Source organism: Hyla sarda, chromosome 9 (assembly GCF_029499605.1).
Source record: "Hyla sarda isolate aHylSar1 chromosome 9, aHylSar1.hap1, whole genome shotgun sequence".
NCBI classification, from domain to species: Eukaryota; Metazoa; Chordata; class Amphibia; order Anura; family Hylidae; genus Hyla; species Hyla sarda.
This window is the reverse complement of record NC_079197.1, coordinates 13573160-13591854: the sequence shown is the minus strand read 5'-3', so window position 1 is coordinate 13591854 and position 18695 is coordinate 13573160. Positions and strand designations below refer to the sequence as shown.

Sequence of the window (18695 nt, the reverse complement as noted above, 5' to 3'; positions counted from 1 at the left end):
TATATCAGCACCTGTTAGGTGGGGCATCGGCCCGGCAAGTCAAGTCAAACACACCCTATATTAGTGTTTCCCAATCAGGGTGCCTCTGGCTATTGCAGAACTACAACTCCCAGTATTCCCACCCCCCCAGCTGCATCCATGGAAGACCTTCTGGCGTCCATATTTCTAGTGTGTCTGTCCTAATACTGTTTGTTAAATACATCAACATTTATGATCTGATCAATATCTATAATCAGTTCTGTACTATAAGAAGACCCAATGTACTGGTAGTACCGGAATCCATACTTAGGACATGGGGGGGGGGGGATTTTTATCAAAGGATTTATGTGGGTTTTTTTTTATGTAACTTTGGCGCAATACTTTGGCACAGTGTCTTTTTGCGCCAAAGTTTGGCGCTTCTTCTCCACTGTCATTTTTACAAATTTCTCAAAATCACACGGTCCTGTGTGTGATTTTAAAGGAAAACTGTCACATATTTTCTCCCGCACTATCCACCGGTATTGGTGGATAGTGCGGGAGACGCTGATTAAAATGAGCCCTACCATGGTCTGATCCGTGCCGCCGTTCGCCCGCAATTGTAGTTTTAATCTCTGTGTATATCCGGCTGTAACTGGCAAAGGCGGGGCTTCTGCGGGCTAACGGACACTGACGTCAGCGCCGCTCATGAATATTCATCAGCGGCGCTGACGTCAGTGTCCAGTAGCCCGCAGAAGCCCCGCCTTTGCCAGTTACAGCCGGATATACACAGAGATTAAAACTACAATTGCGGGCGAACGGCGGCGCGGATCAGACCAAGGTGGGGCTCGTTTTAATCAGCGTCTCCCGCACTATCCACCAGTACATGTGGATAGTGCGGGAGAAAATATGTGACAGTTTTCCTTTAACTTTAGTCATTAATTCATAATTTGCGCCAATCGATCTTTGGCGCAACTTTGCACCTTTAGGGGTTTTTTTTGGCGCAAATAACCGCCAAGAAATTTTGCACATGGAAAACACACTTAGCAATGTCAGAAAATGTAAAGGCGTCAAAATACATTAAAAAAAAAAAAATTTTTTGTGAAAGCTGCGACGCCTCCAGGGCTGCTCAATACTATCCTGCGACATAGTTGTCTCTGAGGAACCTTCACCCTCCGTTGAGCCACCATTGGACATGGCCGCACAGGTTCAGGAAAGGTAAAGCACTAAAGCAGTGGTCTCCAACCTGTGGACCTCCAGATGTTGCAAAACTACAACTCCCAGCATGCCCGGACAGCCAACGGCTGTCCGGGCATGCTGGGAATTGTAGTTTTGCAACATCTGGAGGTCCGGAGGTTGAAGACCACTGCACTAAAGTAACCAAAAAATAAATAAATAAACTACTCGAGTTGAAAATAAAATCCATTTCACATGGCGGCTATAAACCCCACAAAAGAAAATTACTCATGTCGCTTGCTGATATACTGCAGGAGGGACTCCGAAATGGCTGCTCTACAGGGTAAAATACGCGTCCTCTGTGGCGGTAAGTTGTGTGTAAAAGGCGCTGTGAACAGCTGATCTCAACATTTGCGCCAAAATTACTAACAACGTGCACCAAAAAAAGGGTAAAAAGAAACTGTCAACAGGCAAAATTGATAATATTGGGGGAGATTTATCAAAACCTGTGCAAAGGAAAAGTTGCTCAGTTACCCATAGCAACCAATTAGCTCACGTCTTTCATTTTTAACAAGGCCTCTGCAAAATGAAAGAAGCGAGCTGATTGGTTGCTATGGGCAACAAGGCCTCTGCAAAATGAAAGAAGCGAGCTGATTGGTTGATATGGGTAACAAGGCCTCTGCAAAATGAAAGAAGCGAGCTGATTGGTTGCTATGGGCAACAAGGCCTCTGCAAAATGAAAGAAGCAAGCTGATTGGTTGCTATGGGTAACAAGGCCTCTGCAAAATGAAAGAAGCGAGCTGATTGGTTGCTATGGGCAACAAGGCCTCTGCAAAATGAAAGAAGCGAGCTGATTGGTTGCTATGGGTAACTGGGCAACTTTTCCTCTGCACAGGTTTTGATAAATCTCCCCCATTTTTCTTAACACCTATAGGTTCCTTGTAGTCCTAAATAACCCAGGGTGAAGGTAAAGTATCCCCTTCTATACAGAAGCCTAAAGGGTACGTCCACCTTTAACCATGTGACATGTATCTGACGAGATTATTGTTGGTGGTCACTGAGCTGAGACCCATCCATCAGTAGACTAAGGAGACGGCAGCGTCCTAGGGTTCAGTCTATGGCTTCAGTCTGTGCTTGAAGCGTCGACAGCAATTCCACCAAAATCAATAGGATTGTAAAGCCCCATTAGGCAAAAGGGGGATATTGACTAGAGCGCCACCTCCCCCTCGTTTTAACAGCTGGTGGACATCTCAGCTCCTGGATCTTCACCACGTTCACCCATTTCTCCACCAATTTCTCAGTTTTAAAGGCATTATCTGCTTTTACAATCCTTTTTTCTTAAAGGGATTATCCAAAATAAGGTGACTTTAGTCATAAAGTGTCATACAGTAATGGACATGTTTACCAAGGATCTGTGCTTGTGTTGGTGGTAAATGGCCGTGTCCTGTGTCCACCATCACGCTGCTGGCTTGTTTTTGGCAACTGGAACTGGAACCGGCCTCTCTCAGACTACAATCCCCAGGATCCTTTGTTTTAAAATGGGAGGTGACATATTTAGCTCTGACACAACGGTCACTTTACCCATTGCAGCACAGCCACGCTCCCTTTGATCACACGGCTTGCCTGCCATCACCTGACACACATGCTGTGGATCTGTGTGATGATGAATTCACATTGATAACATCATCAGGGGGCCGGCTTCAGACACAACAGACGAAACAGCCAAGCCCCCTTTTGATGTATTGTCTCGGGTCGCAAAGCAAGTTGGGAAAGGTCCAAGATACCACTCATTTTATAGGCTGCAAAAGGTAAGTGAAATATATTAGTAACTAGACTAACTTTGATGCCCCTGTCTTATCTTTAAAGAATCCCAAATCCCGGAATACCCCTTTAACGAAATGTATGAGATAAAGGAGATGATCACTAAATCTCCTCAATCATCCAGCTGAAATGCCAGCGGGAACCATTTACCTTCTCTGCAGCGCCACCACAGGTGAAATGAAAAATTGCATTGCATTGAAATTAATGGGCTGTACATGGATATGTTGGGTCCTCCAGAGGCTCTTTGTAGTGTAAATTGATAGAGATCCCCTTTATAAACTCTAAGGGAATATATTAAATATATATATATATATATATATATATATATATATATATATATATATATATTTACATACACTATATATATATATATATATATATATATATATATATTTTTTATATATATATATATATATATATATTTATTTATTTTTTTATTTAGTTTTTTTTTTCTTCTTTTAATTCTGTGTTACTATCCCAGTGTTTCCCAACCAGGGTGCCTCCAGCTGTTGCAAAACTACAACTCCCAGCATGCCCAGACAGCCAATGGCATGCTGGGAGTTGTAGTTTTGCAACAGCTGGAGGCACCCTGGTTGGGAAAACATTGTACTGTCCTATCAGGTTGTTATTTTAACACTTTCCATGCTTTATTCTATACCCCTCAATGTTACTCCCTCTTTGACTGACATAAAAGCCAAAATTCGGAGGAAGCGCCAAGAAACGTTATTCCATGACTCATGCATTTAACAAAGCTTTTGCCCCTTTTTTCAAGGACAATTTCTTTTTATGTCATTAAATCTTTAGATGTTTTATTGTAATTCATAGAGATTTTTGAATGTGTATAATTATCCCATTTATATCCAGTAATGGACATTAGTCTAAACTTGGAACAAAATGTGTGAAACTTAACATCTAATGGCCTTACTACTCCACGGCAATATCTAAGACAAGCAGGTTACTGTACAAAGCAAATGTGGTGGCCCAGTACAGGAGTTGCACCCCTGTACCCTTGTCCTGTTGGGCAGACTCCATGTCAGTGACCTCTGGGCCCCCCTGTACTTGCGTCTTATGTATCATCTTAAGTGCCTATATTATTTAGTGTAATGTACATATATTGTTATATGCCTTTAAGTATTATTGTCATGTGATTGTAACCGTGGGAAGGTACCAGTGACCATGTGACCCTCCAGAGTCTCCCCCATATAAACCCTGGGTGGAGCTTCCTCTTTCTCTTTGAGTCTTTGCTGAGCTACAGTGAGGTCAAGTCCTCACTACAAAAGGCTACAAACGGGGTGAAGTCTGTCATAGTCAGTCTCAGTCAAGTCAGTCCAAGTCAAGTCTGTCTCAAGTCAGCGTGGCCCGGCATCAAATTGTCCAAGTCCACTATAAGTCCCAGCAAGCCCTGTGGTTTTTGAAGTCACTGGTCACCTCCGTGGGCCTAGCCAAGCTGTATAGACTGTTACAACTGTCTGACTCAGTGAAGCTGCAGTTGTTCCGTCGTTATTTGCCCCCGTGCCTAGCCCAGGATCCAGCGGTATACCTTCGGGTGGTGTAGAGGTAAAACCACACCCTAGCGTCACAAACACAAGGGGTTAATGCCATCTGCCCCTAGGGTAATTCCATCTGTCCTCATCCCACCCTCTACCATACTGACGCACCAGGAAGTTGTATTTTTTTCAACAGCTGGAGGCAAACTGGTTGGGAAACACTGTCATAGAGCATCATCAATGTTTCAACCAAAGTAACAAGCATCATTGCACCATTGGATTTTGGGGTACCAAGTGAGACAAAGCTTTCTTGGAAACACCATGGCTCCCCATGAATGTGAGGGGGTGTTGGGTGGGCCGAGGAGTGGTTTGTGGTATGATTTCTCTCCATTTGTTATAGGGGAACTTATTAAGATTAGACCACACACAGAGGCGTCACAATCTGCAACAGCGCCCCATGTGCCATTTTTAATACAGTGACCCCCCGACCTACGATGGCCCCGACATACGATAATTTCAACATACGATCACTCTCAGAGGCAGCATCAGCATACGATGCTTTTGTATGTCGGGGCCATCGCATAAACAGCTATCCGGCAGCGCAGACTGCTTCAGCTACCACCGGATAGCCGTTTACGGTTTCCCGTGTGCTCCGGTGATGGTCTCCTACCTGTCCTCGGGGCTCCGGCGCGTCCTCCTCGGGATCCTCTGCATCGCCGGCGCTCTCCATCGTCGTCATCACGTCACTGCGTATGCCGTCCCGTCATCCAATAGGAGCGGCGTGCGTAGTGACGTGATGGCGGCGACGGAGAGCGAGGATCCCGCGGAAGCAGAGACGTTCCGGAGCATCGGGGACACCCCGGGGACGGACGCGGCGACAGTGATGGAGGGCGACATCCAGGGCAGCGGTGACGGTCCGGAGCGGCGGGGACAGGTGAGTATTACTTCCTATACTTTACATTGCAGGGATCCCTCAACATACGATGGTTTCAACAAACGATGGTTCATTTGGAACGGATTACCATGTTGAGGGACCATTGTACTGGTTTCTTATGAGGCAGATATGGAGCCCCAGTGTGACTGTTACCTCTGCACCCCCTATAGTTAAAGGGGTTATCCAGGCAAAAACTTTTTTTATATATGAACTGGCTCCAGAAAGTTAAACAGATTTGTAAATTACTTCTATTAAAAAATCTTAATCCTTCCAATAGTTATTAGCTTCTGAAGTTTTCCGTCTAACTGCTCAATGATGATGTCGCGTCCCGGGAGCTGTGCATGATGGGAGAATATCCCCATAGGAACTGCACAGCTCCCGGGACGTGAGTCATCAGAGAGCAGTTAGACAGAAAACAACAACTCAACTTCAGAAGCTAATAACTATTGGAAGGATTTTTTAATAGAAGTAATTTACAAATCTGTTTAACTTTCCGGAGCCAGTTGATATATAAAAAAAAGTTTTGGCCTGGAATACCCCTTTAAAGGGTTTATCCACCAAAAGGTGACTTCAGGACTTACCTGCCAGACAGTAATGGACATGCTTAGGAAGGATCCGTGCTTGTCTTGGGGCTAAATGGTGTTGTGAGTCCACTATAACTCTGTGGCTATCTTTTTGTGAAATGGCTATTTCCTGTTGGAGTTCCCTCCCTCCAGCTACAAGTCTCATGATACCTTGTTTGTGAGTGTGAGGTCCCTTTTCCCCCTTTCACATATTAGCCACCCCACCAATTGAAGCACACCTGAGCTCCCTTCCATGACCAGTGTTTTCTAACCTGGTTGCTTCCAGCTGTTGCAAAACTACAATTCCCTGCAGAATGATCTCTCTCCCACCCAGCGGTCGCTCCACCCATTGAAGCACAGACAGGTTTCCTTTGAACACCTGACTAGTGATGTAATGTCTTGGGCCACACTGCAACCTGGGAAAACCTGAGACGACCTTGCGCGACCAGCATCAAACACAGGTACAGACTCTATATTATGAATTACATTAAAGGGGTACTCCGGTGGAAAACTTTTTTTTTTTTGTGTCAACTGGTGCCAGAAAGTTAAACAGACTTGTTAATTTTACTTCTATTAAAAAATCTTAATCCTTCCAGTACTTATTAGCTGCTGAATACTATAGAGGAAATGATTTTCTTTTTGGAACACAGAGCTCTCTGCTGACATCATGACTACAGTGCTCTCTGCTGACATCTCTGTCCATTTTTGGAACTGTCCAGAGTAGGAAAAAATCCCCATAGAAAACATATGCTGCTCTGGACAGTTCCTAAAATGGACAGAGATGTCAGCAGAGAGCACTGTGGTCATGATGTCAGCAGAGAGCTCTGTGTTCCAAAAAGAAACGAATTTCATCTGTAGCATTCAGCAGCTAATAAGTACTGGAAGGATTAAGATTTTTTAATAGAAGTAATTTACAAGTCTGTTTAACTTTCTGGTACCAGTTGAATAAAAAAAAAGTTTTCCACTGGAGTACCCCTTTAACTTTACATCCCCTGTAACATAGTCAAATAAAAAAAATCCTGGAATACCCCTTAAAGCCTCTGATCCCACAAAAATATTTACATAGATATAATAGATACAAAGTCAATTCAGGATTAGTGCAGAGCCCAATATGACTGTGTGGTGTCCCGGTACCGTATTGCATACTGTACCTTGTATGGTGGTCCCCAAAGTCAGAGTGACTACGTTGAGGTAGGGTCCCCCAGGTGGGACAGCCCCTAGTCGTCTCCTCCTTTTCTAATTCCATAATGTTTACATATATATATATATATATATATATATATATATATATATATATATATATATATTTAATAGTGTGTATATTTAATATAATGCATATTAGTACACTTACTTTTGTAGCGTCGCAAAACCTTCGGTCATGTGACTATGTTAATTCCTCTATGGTATGTTGGAGGACCTTTGGAGGTCCTAGGGTCACATGGAGCTGTAGCCAATTATCGCTCTCTTGGGTTGCTGCTCTCGTGGATGCCGGACTAGCAGGACGGATCTGCGCAACTTACAAAGACAAGCTAGGCCAGAAACCTACCGGCTTCAGCGTGAACTCAAACCGTGAGTCCTAAACTGAATCCCCGCTAAAGCTAGCATGACTGCTGGACCTCAACTAAATTCTCTAAATCCAGCGGAACAGCGCATATCAGTCTACGGACTCTAAAACGCTTAAGGTCCCAACCACTGTCAATCTCTAAGAGAATTTGCCTATATAGAGACTGTTCCGGTTATGAAGCTTGCATAAAATCTTCAGTAAAAGTTCCGACTGTTTTCAGCAAACTCTCCGGTTGTGGACATACAATTATTTCATACCTCCCTATCGCTCTTGGGAAGGGTGGCGGTAGGACAAGCATTGCAGAGGAGAACCACACCCTGGCGTCACGAAAAGAAAGGGTTAACCAGACACCCTTTAATTATTGCACAGCTACACCCTATATACCCTACACCACCAGGCTATCACAACTGCTTATCCCATTACAGGTGCAATTTAAATGGGTTTTTGGGGCCACATGAGCATAACGTGGTGGGTCGGACACTTCTAATGTGCTGTCAGATCGTATGTTTCTGGATAGGCAATGCCGGGCGCCCGCCCCACCCCACACATCCCATCCTCTCTGCATGGGCGGCCCCCTCATACTGTAATGTCACTCTCGCTATCCATTAACCCCTCATCTGCTGAGCCCCCCTGGAGGCTTGGCTAGGCCCGGCCTGGAAATAAAAAATATAATAAGGCATTTTTGAAGGAATCAATAAGGAATGTGACATTCTTTTCCAGACATGGCTCCCGGTTGTGACAGTGTAAAGCAGAGGGGAGACGTTTGTAATGTAAAAGACAGGCAGTCGCATCTAGAGGGAAATAATGTGAATAGGTACTAGAGATCACCATAGAAACCAGGCCAAGGCTTGGCGCTTCTGCTCGGCTAATCAAAATGTAACTGAGAACTGAACAGGCCCTGTCCTTAACCAGCGATGTGCCGGAACCGGATGGAAAGGCCCTGCCCTTAGCCGTGCTACAAAGAAATGCGCAAGGCCCCTCCTCAACCGTTGCTGGGCTGGGAAGAGACGCAAGTGACCTGCCCTTAACCATCGCTGGACTACAAACCATGCACAGGTAGGGTTGACACCTGGCCGGTATTTTACCGACACAGCTGGTATTTTGGCCATTAAAAATACCAGCCATGCAATGGCCGGTATTTATCTAACCAATCCTCCAACTCCCGGAATGTTGCACCATAACCTATACCAGTGTTTACCAACCAGAGAGCCTCCAGCTGTTGCAAAGCTACAACTCCCAGCATACATAGTTTTGCAACAGCTGGAGGCATTGCTGGTTGGGAAGCATTGACCTATATACTACTATATAGTCCACCATGCTGGGAGTTGTAGTTTTGCAACAGCTGGAGGCACTCCAGTTTGGGAAACATTGACCTATATACTACTATATAGTCCAACATTCTGAGAGTTGTAGTTTTGCAACAGCTGGAGGCACTACTGGTTGGGAAACATTGACCTATATACTACTATATAGTCCAATAGGCAAGAGTTGTAGTTTCGCAACAGCTGGAGGCACTCCTGGTTGGGAAACATTGACCTATATAATTCTATATAGTCCAACATGCTGGGAGTTGTAGTTTTGCAACAGTTGGAGGCACCCCTGGTTGAGAAACATTGAACTATATACTACTACATAGTCCAACATGCTGGGAGTTGTAATTTTGCAACAGCTGGAGGCACCCCTGGTTGGAAAAACTTGACCTATATACTACTATATAGTCCAACATGCTGGGAGTTGTAGTTTTGCAACAGCTGGAGGCACCCCTGGTTGGGAAACATTGACCTATATACTACTATATAGTCCAACATGCTGGGAGTTGTAGTTTTCAGTTTGGGGCAGCTGCTGAGCCACAGGCTGTATCAGGGCATGCTGGGAGTTGTAGTTAGTAACTAATTGCAACTCCCAAATTTAATTTTAAAAAAAGCGATAAAAAAGTCCCATCAAAACAAAAAATGGTTCTGTTCAAAACTACAGATCGGGGCGCAAAAAATGATCCCTCATACAGGCCCGTACAAGGATGAATAAAGTTATAGGGGTCAGACTAGGACAAACTTTCCCCCGCATATTTGTATCCTGTGATGTCACGCATACATAATTAACCCCTTAAGGACCGAGCGGTTTTCGTTTTTCCCTCATCACCTTTTAAAAATCATAACCCTTTCAATTTTGCACCTAAAAATCCATATGATTGCTTATTTTTTGCGCCACCAATTCTACTTTGTAATGACATCAGTCATTTTACCCAAAAATCTACAGTGAAACAAAAAAAAAATCACTGTGCGACAAAATTGAAGAAAAAACGCCTTTTTGTAACTTTTGGGGGCTTCCGTTTGTATGCAGTACAATTTTCGGTAAAAATGACACCTTATCTTTATTCTGTAGGTCCATACGGTTAAAAGGATACCCTACTTATATAGGTTTGATTTTGTCTTACTTCATATCATATCACCGGCCGCAGCAATGTCCCGCCTCGGCTGGTGATAGGCTGAAGCGCCGTGTGACGTACCGGGCTAAGGGAAGTAGGAAGTAGACAGCCCGGCCAACCGATCAACTGTTGCGGAGCTCCGGGGAAACGTAGGAAGGTAAGTGAAAGTTTGTTTTCTCTTTTTTTACAGCCCGGGCAGGATGGAATAGGAATAGTCCGCACCGAACATCTCCTTTAAGTCTTTGCTGAGGTCCGTGCAGTCAAGTCCTAGGTGTGTCTGGAGTCCAGAGGAGGCCTCAAGTCAACCACACAGCCACAAGTCTACAGGTCCCAGTCAGAGCCTGGTAAGCAACAAACGGGGTATAGTCAGTCTCAATCAAGTCAACCTGTCTTCAGTCAGCGTGGCCTGCATCAAATTGTCCCAGTCCACTGCAAGTCCCAGCAAGCCCTAAGGTCTCTGAAGTCACTGGTCCCCTCTGTGGGCCTGGCTAAGCTGTATAGACTATTTCACCTGTCTAAATCAGTAAAGCTACCGTTGTTTCGTAACTTGGCGTCGGAGTCATTATTGCCGTGTGCCCAGCCCAGGATCCAGCGGTATACCTTTGGGTGGTATTGAGGATAAACCACGCCCTGGCATCACAAACACTAGGGGTTAATGCCATCTGCCTCTAGAGCCATTCCATCTGTCCTCATCATGCCCCATACCACACATGCACAGCCCTTGCCCTTAACTATTACTGGACTACTAAGTCATGATCCAGTCCTCAACCATCACTGTGATGGGTAGAAATTTTCAGTCCCTTTCCTTAACATTACTAGACTGCTAAACCATACAGAAGTCTTCTTAAAAATAGTTGGACTACTAAACCATGCACAGAAGCATGGAATGTGTCAGTAGATAAGAACCGCTTGGCCTTACCCTTGACCTTTACTGGGATACTAAAGCACATACACTGGTTCTGTCCTTAACCATCGCTGTGATGGATAGAAATGTACAGGCCCTGCCCTTAAACATTACTGGACTACAAAACCATGAACACTCCCTTTCCTTACCTACTGCTAGACTACAAAACCATGAACAATGGTGTTCTTAACTATTACTTGACTGCAAAACTCTTCCTTAAAGGGGTACTCCGCTGTTAGACATCTTATCCCCTATCCTATGTCTGATCGCGGGGGGCTCACCGCTGGGGACCCCCACGATCCCCCCTGCAGCAGCCCGGTAACTCAGCACCCCGTAGCTAAGTTTTCTTCGAGGCTGATGACGGGTGGTGCAGGGGACAGGGCCCCCTCAATACAAGTCTATGGAGGGGGTGTGATGTCAAGGTGCTCCGTCACCTGCACCACCCGTCATCAGCCTCGAAGAAAACTTAGCTCCAGGCTGCTGAGGTACCGGGCTGCTGCAGGTAGATCGCAGGCCGCTGCTGTATAGAGGATAAGATGTCTAACAGCAGAGTACCCCTTTAATTTGTCGCGCATAGAAATTTGTAGGTCCTGTCCTTAACCATCACTGCACAACTAAACCATGTACAGGTCGTTTTCTTAACCAATACTGGACAACTCAACCATGTACAGGTCCTGTCCGTAACCAAAACTGGACAACAAAACCATGTGAGGTGTCCCAGCACCAAAGGCTGTCCTGTGGCTTCGGGCAGCCCAGCAGTATAGGTGTTGGGCTCACTGAAAGACTTCTTGTTCTATTACAGTGACCCCCCGACCTACGATGTCCCCGACATACGATAATTTCAACATACGATGTTTTTGTATGTCGGGGCCATCACATAAACGGCTATCTGGCAGCGCAGACTGCTTCAGCTGCCACCGGATAGCCGTTTAAGGTGCCCCGTGTGCTCCGGTGATGGTCACTCACCTGTTCCCGGCGCTCCGGACCGTTCTCTTCAGGATCCCCTGCATCGCCGTCGCTCTCCTTTGTCGTCATCACGTCGCCGCGCACGCCGTCCCATCATCCAATAGGAGCCGCGTGAGTAGCAACGTGATGACGGCGATGAAGAGCGATGATCCCAGGCAGCAGAGACGGTCCGGAGCAGCGGGGACAGGTGAGTATAACTTCCTATACTTTACATTACACGGATCCCTCAAAATACAATGGTTTCAACTAACAATGGTTCATTTGGAACAGATTACCATCGTATGTTGAGGGACCACTGTATGTTTTCACTTTATTAAGAAGTAATATATATTTTCTAAGTATTTTGTTGGTTACCCTCCTGTATGTTATTGATATGTTACTGTACCCTTAAGAGAGGAACTGTGTAAACCCCATGTGATCCTGCCTGCCAATGGGAACGCCTAAATTCTAGTTCATATAGTGTAGTGGGGGAGGAGTTGCCCCAGTCTAGTGTAGTCTGAGCATCGATGTGGTAAAGGTGTAAGGTGTGTTGTGTGCTCTGAGGGAAGGTCCAGATCAAATTTACTTTATCCGGTCATTCTGCAAGGATCACCTGCACGGTGGAAGTTCATTCCCGGGCGGAGGAGGCTACAAGACCTTGACAGAACCCTCGCTACCAGGATCAATCTTCAATCCTCTCAAGTCAGTATCAATCCATTTGGTGAAAGCACAAATCCCAGCAAGGCAACAGGGCTCCCAAGGGGTTACGCTGCATCATCTCACTCTGCACCAGACTGTCTGTGTAATACCATCTGCACCCTGCTCAGTAAGGACAGTTATCTGTAACCTGACATCGGTGTGTTCCTTTATGGCCCAGGAGAAACTGTCTCCTACCTCGGACCCTGTATAGGATAACGGTGTCCTGGCGTCACAAAGTAATAAGGTTTTTCTCCTGACACTCCCATGGCTACCACACATGCACAGGTCCTTTCCTTTACCATCACTGGACCAAAAACCATACACAAGTTCTGTCCTTAATTTGTGGGGCATACAAGTTTGTCTTGTTCTTAACCATCACTGCGCTACAAAACTGTGTACCGTTCCCGTCTTTATCCATTGCAGGACTATTATACCAGGTCCTGCCCTTAGCCATCACTGTGCTGAAATGATATGTACCAGCCCTGCCATTAAGTATCACTAGACTGTAAGAGAATCACCAGGTCATATCACCGTGAGGTGTACGGCACTGCCCTCGGCCATTACTATGTGACAGAGAGATGCTATGATCATACCCCATGTTGTGCTGCTGAAGAGATGCATAAGAACAGCCTTAACCATTGTCGTTCTAGAATGACAGGTCTAGTCGATGTTCTTCTTAACCACTGATATTCTGGATACAAGACATGTGTGGCCCCTGGCATAAATTGTAGGGGGCCAAATATTAAACAACAAACCACAAGACTGTTCCGTGGAGCCCTGGCCTTCAGCCCACCATCGGTCATCTACACCCCTTACATATGAGATAGCCCATACACTCTTTACGGGCCACGTGAAGGGGCAATGTTATATGTTATAAGAGGATGGACAGTGTGTAGAGGAGGTTGCATCGATACCTGATTTAAAGGAGTACTCCGCTGCTCAGCATTTGGAACAAACTGTTCCGAACGCTGGAGCTGGTGCCGGGAGCTCACGACGTCATAGTCCCTCAGCAGAGAGCACTGTGGTCAGGCAGAATGGAAATTCAAAAAGAAAATAACTTCCTGTGGATCATAACAGCAGCTGATAAGTACTGGAAGGATTAAGAGTTTTTAATAGAAGTAATTTATAACTTTCTGGCAAAAAAGTTTTCCAGTGGAGTACCCCTTTAAAGGGGTTATCCAGGAATCGAAAAACAGAGATCATTTCTTTCAAAGTCCGCTCCCTGTCTGTCTCCAGGTTTGGTGTGGTTCTGCATCTCAGTTCCATTGAAGTGAATGGAGTCAAGTTGTAATACCACACCCAAAGTGGAGACAGACAGGGAGCGGCCTTTGAAAGAAATTAGGTCTGTTTTTCGATTCCTGGATAACTCATTCAGTAGGGTTGTCCAGACCTTTTCTCCAGTTCGATCAGGCATGCGGAGACACCACTGCATACCCATATAACCCTACCATGTATCGGGCCACATGTTCTGGTCTTACAATAGGACACATGGACACAGGGGAGTAACATCTAGGGGGCCACAGTATTAGACCACTGTTGTAAGGTAACGCCTTCCTACAACCTTTACATTATGAGCTTATTTGGCTTATAGACAACAATAACACCGCTGCCTTAGCCGTGTACTCCTCACATAAAGGTCTTTGGCCTAATATCAAGATTCTGAGCCAGTGGCGACATATTTCCGAATTCAAAGTGATCCCCCTTTTCATTTCCGCCAGCTATTCTTTCCTCCCAAAGCCGTAGACACGCCAGCGACAATTATAGAATGACATTTTCTGTTCTTCCAGATAAAAATTGATGCGGGAACAGCAGAAGGAGACGGAGAGAGAGAAAACAGAGGAAATGAGAAGAGAAGGCTGCAGAGACGACAGAGGCCGCGTGGAAATTAACATTTTCACTGGATAGGCTAATATGATGACAACTTCACCCTTTCACTGCTGGTGTGGAATAATTCGGTGTATTGAATGACCTGAAGAAGTTGGGTAGAATACAGTGTGGTGGCCCAGTACAGGAGTTGTACCCTTGCTGTCCTGTCAGGCAGCCCCCCTGCAGTGTCCCCTGGGCCCCTTCACCTGTTCCCTCTGTACAATTGGTTTTATGCTGTGTATTGTATATAAGAGTATTGTACCTTTAAGAATATTGTCATGTGGTTAACCTGTTGTCATGTGAGGGTAACCCAGTGTGGTGTCAGTGACCATGTGACCTATGGGTGACCTATGGGACCCCACCAGAGTCTCCCCTATATAAGCCCTGGGAGGCTTCTCTTCTCTTTGAGCTCAGCTCCGAGCTTTTGCTGACGTTCAGCCAAGTCAAGTCTGTCTGGAGTCCATAGGAGACCTCAAGTCCGCCCAGCAGCCACAAGTATTCAAGTTAGCTACAATTGGGGTATAGTCAGTCCCATTCAAGTCAGTCAAGTCAAAGTCATCTGTCATCAATCAGCGTGGCCTGCAGCAATATTGTCTCAATCCACTACAAGTCCCAGAAAGCCCTAAGGTCTCTGAAGTCACTGGTCACCTCCGTGGGCCTGGCTAAGCTGTATAGACTGTTCCATCTGTCACTCAGTAAAGCTACCGTTGTTTCGTAACTTGGTGTCAGAGTTTTTATTGCCCCAGTGCCTAGCCCAGGATCGAGTGAAATACCTTCAGGTGGTATTGAGGATAAACCACGCCCTGGCGTCACGAATACAAGGGGTTAATGCCATCTGCCCCTAGGGTAATTCCATCTGCCCTGCATCACACCCTCTACCACAACAGGCATAATTTATGGGGCACTTTTTGTTAGACGCTGTTTATGGGGGCACTTTTTTTAGGCATTGTTTCTGGGGCACTCTGTTAATGGAAACTCTCTCTGATAAGTACTGTTTATGGTGGTGATCTGCAACAAACTCTGTTTATGGGGGCATTATCTAGTAGGGAAGGGGCCCTCTCTGACACGTATAGTTTATGGCGATACAGGGGACCTCCCTGGTAGACACTGTTTATGGTGACACTCAGTTGGGTGCCATAAATGTGGTCACTCTCTAACAGGCATTGTTTATGGGGCACTCTCTCTTAGAAACAGCGGGTCGAAACGTCGCCTGTATGTACTTGCTAAAATGTTGCCTGTATATTCTTGGTAAAACGTTGCCTGTATATTCTTGGTAAAACGTTGCCTGTATATTCTTGGTAAAACGTTGCCTGTATATTCTTGGTAAAACGTTGCCTGTATATTCTTCGTGAAACGTTGCCTACATGTTCTTGGTGAAACGTTGCCTGTATGTTCCTGGTGAAACGTTGCTTCTAGGTTCCTGGTGAAACGTTGCCTGAATGTTCCTACTGTCTACTTACTATTTACTTGTTGGTCTCCCTGACTTGCATCCCAACGACTATTTAGATGCCCACTACAGTGCCGTTGGATCAACTTGTTTTTGAAGACGTCATAGAGTGACGTCAAAAGTTTCGAACAGTCTGGGTGCTGAGACCATCACTGATCACTAGAATGTCTCTATAAAAACCTTCTCCCATAGATTTTAATAGGGGATGGTGGACCGCATGGAAAAAGAAGTGACGCCACATCTTTCCCTGTGGTCCCACTACGAGGCGCCAATTGAAATGAATGGAAGTTTCAGGACAGGACTTCACCCCTTGCACTGACTGTGGTTCAGTGACAGCCATGGCTTAGGGTTGAGGTTTTTGCCTATGTTCACATGCCTTAAAAGGGGTACTCCCCTGCTCAGCGTTTGCAACAAACTGTTTGTGAACGCTGGAGCCGGCGCCGGGAGCTCGTGACCTCATAGCCCCGCCCCCTCAATGCAAGTCTATGGGAGGGGGCGTGACAGCCGTCACGCCCCCTCCCATAGACTTGCATTGAGGGGGTGAGGCGTGATGCCATGAGAGGGTGCGGCTATGACGTCACGAGCTCCCGGCTCCAGCGTTCAGAACAGTTTATTCCAAACGCTGAGCAGCGGAGTACCCCTTTAAGCCAGTGTTTCCCAATCAGAGTGTCTCCAGCTGTTGCAAAACTACAACTCCCAACATGTCTGGACAGCCGATACTGTCCAATACTGTTGGAATTTACCACTTTTTTTGCACCCATCGGCCACCCTCCTGCAGCTTCTTGCTGTAGGTATTTTCCAAGGCTGCAGCTTCTTGCTGTAGGTACTTTCCAAGGCTGCAGCTTCTTGCTGTAGGTATTTTCCAAGGCTGCAGCTTCTTGCTGTGGGTATTTTCCAAGGCTGCAGCTTCTTGCTGTAGGTGTCTTCTTGCATAGCACAATATAACATATCAGTGTTTCCCAACCAGGGGGCCTCTAGCTGTTGCAAAACTACAACTCCCAGCATGCTGGGAAGTTGTAGTTTTGCAACAGCTGGAGGCACCCTGGTTGGAAACACACTGCCTCAAGTAGTTGCACAGAAGAAGACAAGGATTATGATTCAACCACTAAAAAGAAGCCTGTCCTGCGATACGCGCAGCCATAACAATATCGACTCGAGAGCCGTTCCTTTCTATCACGACCAGCTCGCTGACTCGCAGTTACAAGAAATCTTCTTGTCTGTTACGGAGAACCACACCCCGCCGTTCGGTGCCTGCCATCTCTCTCGTCAGCGGCAGCGCATGACGGATAAGCGAGCAATAAATAGATCAGGCCACATAATCACGGTTTTCTTTTTTTCCTCTTTTTTAACATTCCTATTTTTCACTCCCTGACGTCTGTGCCAAGTGAAGGATGTTCTCTTATTTTGTTTTACAGAAGAGAAATTGAAAAGTAATGAGTCATTGCTCTGGATCCCTAGTAAAAAACGAGTCTGCGCGGGTGTGCGCACGTTTGTATGTGTCTTTTATTTTAACCCAAAACAAAAAAAACAAGAAAAACAACTAATCAGCGGTAATTTTCTTCAGAAGGAAACGATGGCAGGAAGCTTGTTAAAAGGCCAGGCGCTTAATTCATGCGTCTGTCTCGGGGGTGACAGAACATGTCAGGCGCAGGGTCCTGGCTGTATGAGGGAGAACGCGCCGGCGCGTTTTTCACTAATGAAAGGTTACCATTAGAGACATGATGATACAGGGATATAACAATGCCGGGAGAAGGACATGCTACAAAGGAAAAACATGTGGTGTCATGGACAGCTCTCGGAAAGAGAGGTGACTCTGCATTGACTGTTCCTACCCAGGGCTAAAGTCCTGCAGGGACGCACGGCAACTAAGTTCCTGCACTCTTTTCACAGCAGGAACACCGTTCCCATTATCAGAAGTCCTGCAGGACCAGTCCTTGAGTGGAAATCTTGGGTGACTTCCCACAATTACCCCGGGTAATGCCCCATTGTGAGACAAAATCCGATCTCCAGAGAGATGGCATTGTTAGCAAACAAGAAGGTGGGGAACTGATCCGTGGGCTACTGTATTGGGCGCCTACACTTCTATATTGGGCGCTTCCATTGCTTTTCCACCATTTATAGGAGACACTACTCTTCTTCAAATAGGACTATATATCCAGCTCCGATATCGACAAATGAAAAAGAAAATGGAATCCTCATCAAAAAGGGATATTCCAGGATAGTTTTTTTTTTTTTTTTTTACTGTGCTACAGGGGCTGTAAAGTTAGTGTAGTTCATTATATAGTGTCTGTACCGGTGTTTGATGGTGGTCTCACAATTCTTTTGTGATTTTCGCCCAAATATTTATTTTTAACAGTATATAAAATTACTCAGGTCTCGGGTTTTCCCAGGTCGCAGTGCGTCGAGACCTAACATCACTAGATAGGTGATGACAGGGAGCCTGTCTGCTTCAATGGGTGGAGCGACCGCTGAGTGGGAGAGAGATCATTTTGCTGGTTAGAAAACACTGATCTTTTGAAGGGAATGAAGCTCATTTGTGTTTCAATGGGTGAAGTGGCTGATGTGTGGGAGGAAGGAAAGTGACCTCATACTTCCATAACTATGGAACTATGGGATATGTAGTTTGAGAACCAAATCCAACAGGAAATACCCAGTTCACAAAAAGATAACCACAGTGTTATGGTAATCTCACAACATAGCCATTTAGCCCCAAGACAAGCACAGATCCTTCCTAAGCATGTCCATTACTGCCTGGCTTATGACCAATTGGTCAATACCCCCCCCCCCTCCATTAAAGGGATATTCCGGGCTAATACATCTTATCCGCTATCCAAAGGATAGGGGATAAGATGGAAGATCGATTGGGTTCAACCGCTGGGACCCCGCAATCTCGGTGCAGCCCCCAGCAG

General features: G+C 45.7%; 1 protein-coding gene and 1 long non-coding RNA gene across 10 annotated transcripts in view; one reads left to right on the top strand and one right to left on the bottom strand.

Moving 5' to 3' along the window:
• CACNA1B (calcium voltage-gated channel subunit alpha1 B) overlaps positions 1-18695 on the bottom strand; it is a 324413-nt gene that overhangs the window by 218971 nt on the left and 86747 nt on the right. The gene's annotated exons all lie outside the window — the stretch shown is intronic.
• Positions 8298-15044, top strand: LOC130291083 (uncharacterized). The gene is made up of 3 exons (XR_008847791.1): positions 8298-8556; positions 10116-10269; positions 14261-15044. It is a non-coding gene; the product is annotated as an uncharacterized LOC130291083 (long non-coding RNA).